The following is a 12,131-nucleotide window of genomic DNA, read 5'->3' on the forward strand; positions in this document are numbered from 1 at the left end:
GGGGGCCACTCTCAGCCCTTTACAGAGGGTATCATGATCCCTGTTACAGATGGAGAAGCAGGGCCAGAAGGTGAAGTATCAACCAGTTCTCAGAGTCACGTCTGCCTGCCAATGCCTGTCTGGCTGCTCCAGGGCCTCCAGTAACTGACCTTGTATAGCACCTTCATAAGCAGAAGACTCAGATCCAGCTCCTGACCTGACACACACACGAGTCATGAGATCAGGATCCATTTCCCAGGCATGTGACCTGGGCAGTTGCACAGGGCCCTGAGCTCAGAAGGGTCCATATTTGGTGGAGGCATCTTGAAATTCTTAGTAATATTTTCATTTTGCAATGGATCCATACATTATGTAATGGGTCCTGCATGTGATTTTGAATGAGAAAAGGAACAGATGAGATGAGGTGGGTGGAAATGTTCCTGCACACGACCTCCCATCAGCCCTGGAAAGTACCAGTCGCCCTGTCCCTGCCCCATCAACCTGCATCCAGGCTCCTCTTCTGCTTGGAAAGCTCTCCCTGACCCCCTATCCCCATCTAGGTAACTCTTCCCCTCCAGGCCCAGCTCAAAGGAGACTCCTGGACCAGAGCAGGCCTCTGGTTGCATGTTCTCAAAGCTCCCCATATGCTCCTTCATAGCTCCTATCACTGTTGGTAACCCCATATTTATGTACATGATCCCCAAGAAGCATCTCCCCTGGAATGGGTCTCTTGGGCTTACCCCAGTGCCCATGCAGTCAACACAATGTCTGATATAGTGGGCCCCGCATAAATTTCTGCTAAATGAGTGAATGAACTGGAAGCACAGCCGGATGTAAACAGTCATCATGTGCGGTAGCCATGCACAGGCCATGGCGTCAAATTAGCTCCAGATGGCTGTCCTTAGCGCTGAGCTAGGCTCCTTAGGGCCAGATAGGGCCAGTGTCAGTCCCTAGCACCGGGAGGCAAGATTCAGCCCTGAAGGGAGGGCAGGCCAGACACCAGCGCAGATGACTAGGGCTTGAGGAGCCCACAGGAGTGAAGAAGGAAGTGTGTGTGGTGGTTTGGGAGGCCTGATCCCCTGAGGGGCCTGAGTGGGCAGTAGCCTCAGCCCAAACATATGTGCTCCCTTTAGGTAAGAGGTGGTTTGGACTGGAAGTGGGCCAGGCCAGGCCTTCCAAGAGGCCCATGGTAATCACTTCTGACAGGCTTGGGTGAGCTCGGGGTAGGGCCACCAGAGACAGGAAATAATAATGAAACCGTGCAACTCAGATTGGGACTTGAACCCACGCGGCCAGGACTTGTACCTGGCCAAAACCCATAGTCTTCCAACTGAGATCACAGCTGGTTTCAGGACTCAATGAAGCTCAGGTTCTTGATGTCTCATCACAGAAAGAATTCAGTGAGAGACAAAGTGATAGGTAAGAAGTGGATTTATTTAGAGAAACACACTCCACAGACAGAGTGTGGGCCACCTCAGAAGGTGAGAAAGGCACCAGGGTATGGGGTTGTCAGTTTTCATAGGGGTGGGTAATTTCATAGGCTAATGAGTGGAGGAGTATTCCAGCTATTTGGGGAAGGAGAGGGGATTTCCAGTAATTGGGTCACCACCCACTTTTTGATCCTTCTGTTCCGTCTTGGAACTGTCACGGCCCCTGTGGGTGTGTCATTTAGCCTGCTGCTGTGTTACAATGAGCGAGACTCAAGGTCTAGTGGAAGTCGACTTGTCCGCCATCTTGGACCCATTTGGTTCTAATCAGTTTATGTCAGGTCCTCGGGCTGTGTCATTCTTTCAAGGGTTGTGCCCTGCCCCCTTCCCTCCTGTTTCAATAATACCTGATATCCAGTTACATTTTCACAGAAGCAACAAGTCATTTTTTGGTATGTCTCACATCTTACATGGGACATACCAAAAAAATTATTTGTTGTTTATCAGAAACTCAAATGTAACTGGGCATCCTGTATTTTAACTGACAACCCTTGTTCAGGACTCCTTCTGGGGAGCAGGCTGTGCCAGGAATGCTTCAGCTAAACTGGAGTCATGTGTAGAAAAGCCAGAACTTTCAGGGGCTGAAGCCGTCCCTTTCCTGATTTTTGCTTTTTCAGGTTATCCAAGGGACATGAGGAGAAACAAGGCACTAAGTCGGGCTGCAGATGGGAGGGAGTGTCAGGAACCTTCTGCTCCAGGCCAGGCCCCATAGGGATGAAACAGCGAGGATGCCCTGGCAGAGGGGATGGCGTCTCTCAACCCTTGCAGGAAGCAGGCTAAGCACCAGGTAGGCCTGGCCCTGCCCTCCAGGGGTTTGGAGGGGAGGCTGCCCTATCAACTGACCGTTCAACAGTCAGTCTGGCTGCTGAGAGAAGCTCCTCCTGGGAGATAAGCACCTCCTGGGACTGAGAGGTGGCCTGCACTGGGTGTTGCTCTTTAGTTTACTTCATCAGTCTAAGGTGGGTAATGATATCTACCACCAGGGCAGTGCCTTTATCCATCTTTTTGACAATTGATTCTATCCTCTGACTTCTCCCTCCCAGTTTTGTGTCATCCACAGAGTTTATCAGAAGGTCACCAGAGTCCTAATCCAATTCATTAATAAAAATATTCAATAGGAGAAGAATGAAGATAGAGCCCTGCGGCACTCTACCAGAGACTTGCCCCTGGCTGATCTTAATCAAAATTCTTTTGATATAAATGTTCTGCAAGCTATAAATTCCCTCGTTCTACTACCATTTACTCCAGCCTTCTCCATGAGGATGTCTTAGATGTCTTGATAAATTCCAAAAGTAATGATATATCCATTAGATGGTGGCTGCTCTCGATACTACCTTAGCAGCAGTAATGATAATAATAATAATAAAAAATGGAGTAATTTTTGTCCTTACCCTCCCCTTTCTGTCCCTTCTATCCAAGACTGAGGCAAACTTTGCTAAAATAAGAGGAAATCCAAATTGATTTATCCTAAGTTCATGAAGAAATTACCCTGCCAGGAACAACTCTTGGAGGAGGATGTGGGAAATGGTCATGGTTTATCTGAGGATCAGCAAAATGAATTTTAGATACAAAAAGTGACTTAGGTTTAAAGAACAGGCAGTTTCAGCTTATCATCAGGTTTTGATTCAGAATTTTGTTTTAAGTTGGCTGTTGAGCAAATGTGAAATGTACTCAAAAACAATCTGACAAACACTGATTAGGTTCTCTGGAAGCTCCCAGAAGCCCTCTTCAAAACCATTTGTCTGCAATGAGTTGAAACTACACTGTGAGCAGCCTGAGCCCCTTGTCTTTTCTTTTCTTTCTTTTTTGTTTTAAAAAATAAATTATTTATTTTTTTGGACTGCATTGGGTCTTCGTTGCTGCGTGCGGGCTTTCTGTAGTTGTGGCGAGAGGGGGCTACGCTTCGTTGCAGCATGCGGGCTTCTCATTGCGGTGGCTTCTCCTGTTGCGGAGCACAGGCTCTAGGGCACGCGGGCTTCAGTAGTTGTGGTTTGCGGGCTCTAGAGCGCAGGCTCAGTAGTTGTGGCGCATGGACTTAGTTGCTCTGCATGTGAAGCATGTGGGATCTTTCTGGACCAGCGCTCGAACCCGTGTCCCCTGCATTGGCAGGTGGATTCTTTTTTTTTTTTAATCGGGTAGATTCTTAACCACTGTGCCACCAGGGAAGTCCACCTCTCTATGACTTGCCCACTTCTGCACATAGATTCTAGGAATTTAAGAAAGAAAATTGCTTTAAAGTATTTAAAACATTACCTACCGGCGTGATTCTCAGCCCAGTGTGTGTGTGTAGCTTTGTCCGTGCCCAACTGGCTTTCATGAGGTCGGCAGAAGTGCGTGTCCATTTCTTAATGTGATCATCTATTCGTCACCTCGGTTTTAACAGGAAATCTGGCTGGGGCAGCCACAGAGGAAGCAGAGGCCAGGGCTTGTGAGGGCCCTCTCTCTTCTCGGTTCTCAGGGGATCCCTCCATCCCCTGCTTTGAAAGGAAGCAATGGTTCCTGCTGAAGAGGCTTCACCTCCCCAGCCTTCTGGGCTAAGCAGGTTGGTGTTATTCCTGAGCTGGACGTCCAGGTGATGAAGTTGTGGGGGGCAGACTTGTTCCCTTCTCATATCTAGCCTGAACCCCAGGAAATGTACTGAGTTTTAAAAAAGGGGGTGGGGGTGGGGATAGGGACTCCTAAAACCATAGATCACAGGGGCCTTGATATCCATCCTCTACAAAATTCTAGCAGATTACTTATTAGGTATGTAAAAACTCTATGCTGTGTCTAAGCATGCCCTAAAATCTTTTCCTAGTGAGTTATGGCTCTCATTGTGTACGGAACTTCAATAAAGTCTTCATCAAAAACACACACACACATGCACGCACACACGCACGCATGCACGCATATGTATATATACGGGGGGGGCCCAGACCTCTGTGGCTAGAATTCAGGGAAGGGTAGAGAATGGGGAGTCTAGGCCAGACCTGACAGGGCTGCCAGTGAGGGTCATGCCCAGGAGGAGTTAGGCCATGTATGAAGGCCTAGATGAAGCCTGGGTCATGAAGGAGGGGGGACAGGAGGAAGGGTGCTCAGTGAAGGGACTAAAATGGGATCCTAGCACCCAACAGTCAGTACAGATCAGAGCAGAACTCTTACAGGTGTTAGCAGGGGGCACTTGTAGCTACCAGGCAGGAAGCAGAAATGACCAGAAACCAGCAAAGATCTTCCAAAAGTAAGTCAGACAAGTTAACCTGGTTTTTTTTGTTGTCAGTTACTAGATTGTTGAATGAGTAAAACACTGCAGGTACAGGGTTTCTGATTTCAGCAAGACGTCTGACCAGGTGTGTCCTGGGGTCCTCCTGGAGAAGTGTGTGGCACCTGTCATTTGTGGGACAATTAGATCCAAAGAGTTTTATTCAAGGTCAATTCAAAAGACATCTGTAGGGTCTTCCCTGGTGGTCCAGTGGGTAAGACTCTGTGCTCCCAATGCAGGGGTCCCAGGTTCAATCCCTAGTTAGGGAACTAGATCCCACATGCATGCCCCAACTAAGAGTTCGCATGCTGCAACTAAGAAGCCCACATGCCGCAACTAAAAAAAAAAAAAAAAGGTCCTGCATGTTGCAACGAAGATCCCGCGTGCTGCAACTAAGAAACTAAGACCCAGCATAGCCAAAAAAAAAAAATAATAATAATAAATAAATATTTTAAAAATATTAAAAAACAAACAAAAAAACCCAAAAAGCAAAAGACATCTGTAGTGGAATGCCATGTGGTTGTCTTCTTCCCTCTCCTGGCTCACAGGTGGGATGGAAAGTGTGCTGACTCGATCCCTGAATGACACAACACTGGGAGGGTAGATAGGTAAGAGGCCAAAGGACAGGATCAGTAGTCAAAAGGATGTCACTAGGAGGGTGCAATGGGCCAAATGATGACACACAATAGAAAGTTAAAATTCCTGGTCTTAGTTCCTCAAAGCTGACCTTGCAAATACAGGATGACAGATGACAGACATGTTGCTTAACAGGAGGATGCGTGGGGAAAGACTGATGAGTTTGAAAGGGGCGTGGCTATCGTACCCATTGGCAACATCAATGAAAGAGTTCAGAAGTGGGGAGAAGACTGCCCCACTGTATTTTGTCACACATGCTCAGTTCAGGGGGTGACACCCAAAAGCATATGGAGGGGTGATGAAAATACCAAGGCAAGGGGCCTTCGAACCACATCATAAGAGGAACATTTGAAGGGAGTGGAAATGTTAAGACTAAGAAGGAAGATTTGGGAGAGTATCTGATAATTATCTTTAAATAATTGCATTGCTTTTATTTATTTTTAAAATTTATTTATTTATTTATTTATTTATTTTATAGTAGGTCCTTATAACCTACTCTAAGGTTAAAATAGATAACCTTAGAGTAGGTTATCTATTTTAAATATAGCAGTGTGTACATGTCAATCCCAACCTCCCAATCTATCCCTCCCCCTCACTTTTCCCCTACCACCCCGGTAACCATAAGTTCATTCTCCAAGTCTGTGAGTCTGTTTCTGTTTTGTAAACAAGTTCATTTGTATCATTTTTTTTTAGATTCTGCATATGAGTCATATCATATGATATTTGTCTTTCTCTGACTTCATTTAGTATGATGATCTCCAGTTTCATCCATGTTGCTGCAAATGGCATTATTTCATTCTTTTTAATGGCTGAGTAATAGCCCATTGAGATATGTACCACATCTTCTTTATCCATTCATCTGTCAATGGACATTTAGGTTGCTTCCGTCTCCTGGCTATTATAAACAGCACTGCAGTGAACACTGGGGTGCATGTATCTTTTTGAACCATGTTTTTCTCTAGATATATGCCCAAGAGTGGGATTGCTGGATCATATGGTAGCTCTATTTTTAGCTTCTTAAGGAACCTCCATACTGTTCTCCATAGTGGTTGTACCAATTTACATTCCCACCAACAGTGCAGGAGGGTTCCCTTTTCTCCACACCTTCTCTAGCAGTTACTGTTTGTAGATTTTTTGATGGTGGCCATTCTGACCGGAGTGAGTTGATACCTCATTGTAGCTTTGACTTGCATTTCTCAATTGCACTGTTTTTATGTGAAAAAGGAATGGGACTTTTTTTTTTAACCTTTGCGTAGAACCTATAGGGAGGTCTATTTTAGTTAGATCTTTGCAACACAGCGGATGAGGGAAAGTTTTGCGAAAGTTTTTAAAGACAGTTGAGAGAGGGGGAGATGTTTCCTGAGGGCTGCGGAGTCTCCTCTGGGACGAACCCTGGCAGCCACGGAGGCCACTCCTCCTCTGTCCAGTGGAAGACTGGCTACTGCACGTCTCTTCATCTTACTGATAAAGCTTCTAGGAGGCAAATATTTGTCAAAGCCAATGCCATGGGGCTTCCCTGGTGGCACAGGGGTTAAGAATCCGCATGCCAATGCAGGGGACACAGGTTCAAGCCCTGGTCCAGGAAGATCCCACGTGCCGCGGAGCAACTAAGCCTGCGAGCCACAACTACAGAGCCTGCGCTCTAGAGCCTGCGAGCCACAACTACTGAAGCCCGTGTGCCTAGAGCCTGTGCTGCGCAACAAGAGAAGCAACTGCAATGAGAAGCCCTTGCACCGCAATGAAGAGTAGCCCCTGCTCGCCGCAACTAGAGAAAGCCCGCACACAGCAATGAAGACCCAAAGCAGCCAATAAATAAATAAATAAAATCTATAAAAAAAGAAAAAAGCCAATGCCATGAGTCTGAGCAGTGTTCCTGCTGATTGCTGGGGTTGAAGACAAAGGAAATGGAAAGAAGACAGTTGTCCTCATCACAAAGGTCATTAAGTGGCCTCTGTTGCTTGTGGGCTGGGCTGGGATCACCATTCCGACTCGATGCTAAGAAGAGCCATGAAGTTGTTCATGAAGCTTGTGCATCACCTGTCAGACGGTGCGAAAAGGCATCTGTGTCCCTGTTGTGGAAACCTGAGTGGATCTGTCTGACCAACTGAACAGGAACCGAGAAAACAAGAAGGAAAGCAAAATGCAGCCCAAGTGCTCAGTCTTCATCTCAGGGGGATGGGGTGCCAGCTGGGGGTGGCAGAATGACCAGAGTCCCTGGCGAAACACAGAGAATTCTAAACAGCTACCTGAGGAAGAAAGGGGCCCATCTGGGAGCAAAGACCACAGTGGGAGGCTGACTGGCTGATTTGGGAGGGGTGGTGGGGACTTGACTTTGAGGGAGAAACTAGGTACAGAAGAATTGCAGCGAGTTTTTCTCTGGGCAATGAGATATAATTCTCCCCCACAACCCCCTTGAGACAACCTTCAGTGAAGGGTTTTGAAGCATTGTTCTCAAGAGATTTGGAGAGGGGTTTCTGCTAAAATTTACTGAGGACTTACGACTTCTCATGGATTGTCTCATTTAATCCTGTGGATTAGATGCTAGAATTATCCTCATTGTACAGGAGAGAAAAGAGAATCTCGGAAAGGTTAGTACACTTGCTCACAATCCCACAGCTGATTTAAGTCCGTTGTAACGCCTGCTGCCTGACTCCAGGCCTGAGCCCTGAATCCCTTGCATGGTGCCTCTGGAAGAAAAACATTTCAGGGCTTCTTGAAATGCCCCACAACAGGAAAATCTTTGGCTTAGAACAAAGACTGAAGGGGTCAAACTCTAAAAAAGTTGAAACACACTGAATATGAAATATTTATTCACCCAGGTTATTTTAGGATGTAATCCTTCAATTTGTTCTATACAACTGTCTTAATGTTTCCTGTTTCTTTACAGCTTCATTACCTGATTAAACAAAATTAAAATAGATACATCCAAATAAAAAAGGCAGCCAAGTTGGAGTAGGAGAATATGCACAGGAAACGGTGCTTCTGGACAGACATGAGATTCATGTGATTTAGGACCAAGCCAGGAGCCTGTATAAACATTTCTAACTCTTGAGAATGTGAGAACACATGTGGGTCTCAGATGGATCCCTCACAGAGCTCAAGGATCTTCTTTTTTAAAAAATTTATTTAGTTATTTGGTTGCGCCGGGTCTCAGTTGTGGCTCTTGGGCTCCTTAGTTGTGGCATGCGAACTCTTAGTTACAGCACGCATGTGGGATCTAGTTCCCTGACCAGGGACTGAACCCGGGCCCCCTGCACTGGGAGCGCAGAGTCAACCACTGTGCCACCAGGGAAGTCCCTCAAGGATCTTCTTTAATTAGAGCTGTCTAAAAACTGGAACAGCTGCCCGGAGAAATTTTAAAAGTATATTCACACAAAAAATCTGTACATGAATGTTCACAGCAGCTTTGTCATTTCAGCTTTCCTGAAAAACTGGAATCAGTCCAGATGTCCTTCAATGAATGATTAAATAAACGATGGTACATGTACACCATGGAATATTCCTCAGCAATGAAAAGGAGCAAACTATTGATACATGCAGCAACTTGGATGAATCTCCAGGGCAAGAGGCTGAGCGAACAAACCCAATCCCTCAAATGTGATCCTATTTACATAACATTTTTGAAATAACAAAAGTTTAGAAATGAAGGACAGATTAGCAGTTTCCAGAGGTTGGGGATGGGGACAGGGAAGGAAGTGGGCGTGGCTATAAAAGGGATGGGATCCTTGTGTCTTGGGAACAGTGTGCTGACTGTGGTGAGGGATACATAACTCTACAGAGGTGATAAAGCTGTTTAGAACTTTACACACAGAGACACAAGTGAGTACCAGTAAAACTGGGGAGATTAAATACTATGGGTGGGTTGTATCAATGTCAATGTACTGTGACATTATAATGTAACACTAAAATGTTACTACTGCGGAAACCTGGGTAACGTACAAGGGCTTTCTCTATTATTTATTACAAAGGCATGCGAATCTACTATTATCTCAATAAAAATCATTATTTAGGGACTTCCCTGGTGGTCCAGTGATTAAGGCTCTGTGCTTCCAGTGCAGGGGGAACAGGTTTGATGCCTGGTCGGGGGAACTAAGATTCTGCATGCCGTGTGGTATGGCCAAAAAAAAAAAAAAAAGCGCTGTTAAAAAAAAATGGACTGGTTCCCTGTTCCTGGAGGATGCAAGCGCTGGTCAGATGCTCCCTGACTCAGGTGTTGTTGGAATTACTGGAGGGTGGCCCCTCCACTTCTCCTGAGGTTTTATAGGGAGTGAGACCTTCAGGGCAGTGAGGAGGAAGCTGAGCATTGCACAAAAGTCCTCCATTTCTGCTGGTCCCAGGAGTACACACAGAGAATCAGAGAGAACTAGAAGGTCCTCCTCACAGAGGCTCATTCTCTTGTACCAAGAGGAAGAGGTGAGCTGAGCTGCTCTGAAGGTATTTTGCAGGGCTACCTCTGTCACCTTTTCCCTAAAGGCCAGGGCTCCCCTTGGGGTCCAGGGGTTCAGGCAGCTCTGCTGACAAAAATAAAACACGAATTTTCACACTGCTGCTTAGAATATGAATCTGGTAGAAACTTGGAAATCTTCTCCCAAATAAAAGAACCTTCTAGATGCAAAGAGAATAGGAATATTTTGAGACCTAGGAAAGATCTGGATGTTTGAGGCGGTAAAGGGGTTTTTGAATACTATCCTAGAGATGCACTGAAATGCACCAGCTCCTCCTAAATGAAGTGTTTCCCTCCCAGATAAGTTCAAGACCAGTTTCATGCAGACGGTTATTCTTATTTATTTATTTACTTACTTACTTATTTTGGCTGCACTGGGTCTTAGTTGCAGCATGCAGGATCTAGTTCCCTGACCAGGGATTGAAGCAGGGTCCCCTGCACTGGGAGCGTGGAGACTTACCCACTGGACCACCAGGGAAGTCCCTAGACAGTTATTCTTGATGGCCCTCTTGAACAGTGAAATGGATAAATGTGAGGTGCCCTTAGCTCCCTCCTCCTCCCATAGGACGAGGCTGGGAGAGATATTCCTTAGGTCAACTTACAGAGAAGGTTCCTGAGGTTGGCCATGACCTGCCTGTGCAGCCAAAGTGGATCTGGTGCTGTCTCAGGACTTCCTGGCCAGAAAGCTTCCTTCGTTGTCTCTGGGATCCCTGCTTACCACATGCTCTGTGTCCTTGTACCCAGGACCTAGCCCAGTACGTGTGATGTTAGGCCTAGGGTGCTCCAGCCCAGGCACGAGCCTTTTTTTGGGCCGTGCCCACGGCAGCATGCGGGATCTTAGTTCCCTGACCAGGGACTGAACCCGTGCCCGCTGCAGTGAAGCGCGGAGTCTTAACCACTGGACAGCCAGGTAAGAGCCCCAGGCACCAGCCTTTAATGAGCGGCCTGAGTGCTGAACCAACCGCAGCAGAGCCAGCTCTCAGCTAGGCCTCCAGCTGACAGCACCTGAAACCTCATGTGAATGCGCAAGTGACTGATGATGACACAGGTATGCAGTCTCCTCTGAATACCCCTCTCCCCTGCATCTGCATCTCCCTTCCCCGGTATCCACATCTGCCCTCCATCTGCAAGTCTTACCCTCCAAGAACAGATTTCTCCTGGGGTCTCCACAAGTGGGTGGGCACAGGCCTGCCTGTAGTCACATCTGCCCTGCCCTCAAAGAAGGTTCTGCCCACACAAAGGCACTTTGAGTTTACTGCAACCTAACACAATACAGACTACCTGCGTCTGCCTGTAAATCCATTTTTAAAATGCAGCTAGGAAAGCTGAAGGAAGGGGAAAAGCAGGGCCCCAGTTCAGCCCTGGAGGCTGCATTGTTCTCACACTGGCATTGTTTTCAGGCCCCCACCGATTACCCAGAAGGCCCCCAGGACCCCTGGGGAATCAAATGAGATTGTTTTTCCCAAGGCTGAGCTCTTCAGGTGTGAGCTGCAGTTCTTGGACAACGGTGGTGACTGTGGCATTTCTGCAACAGGAAAGAGGAAGGAACTTCTGATCTGTGCAGCAAGGGCACCAACAATGTGCGCCCCCAGCCAGCCCGCAGCAAAGAGGAAAAGAGCTCCGTTTCCATAGTGATAAATCACCGGGAAGCCAGAGAGGGAGAGTCAGCAAGAGGATTTTTCCTTTCCTCTGGCTCCCTGCAAAAAAATCCCAGCTCCAGAGTCAGTTAGATGCCTGGCGCCTCTCCAGGCTGAGCCTCCAGAACCACAGGTAGAGGAAGAAAGAGGAGGTCCCTGCTAGCTGGAAATCAACACTGAAAACCCTCTGCTGCTGAGAGTAGAAGGGAAGGGGTTTAGGCTCCTCTTAAAGGTGTACATCGGGCACAGGTGCCTGGGCGACCTGGCGGGCCCAGCACTACGTCACACCTGTGTGGCCACATGCCGACTATAAAACTCCTCCGTGTATGTCACCCACATTATTCCATTTCATTATCTTACATTAAGCCCTATAGGATTCTGGGTTCTGGTATGTGAGCCACACACATATGGGTATTATTAGCCTTTTTACAGCAGAAAAGCAGGCCTGGTGAGGGAGAGAGATGGGCCGGAGACAGCTCACCAATCTAAGGTACTTGCTGCAAGTTGCTCCTGAAGGTCTTCAGGGCTCTCACCTGAGACTCTTTCCCTTGCTAAAATTAGACTTTTTTATTTTTCCTAAGGAAAATTCCAGTTTTTGGGGAAATGCTCTGAAATATTTGTCCCAAGCCTCATTGGTTACTCTTCATCGTGCCTCATTCTCTTGCCTCTTACCTTTGCATATGCCATTCCCTCTGCTTGGAGTGCTGTTC

Source organism: Tursiops truncatus, chromosome 20, assembly GCF_011762595.2.
Source record: "Tursiops truncatus isolate mTurTru1 chromosome 20, mTurTru1.mat.Y, whole genome shotgun sequence".
Classification (NCBI taxonomy): domain Eukaryota; kingdom Metazoa; phylum Chordata; class Mammalia; order Artiodactyla; family Delphinidae; genus Tursiops; species Tursiops truncatus.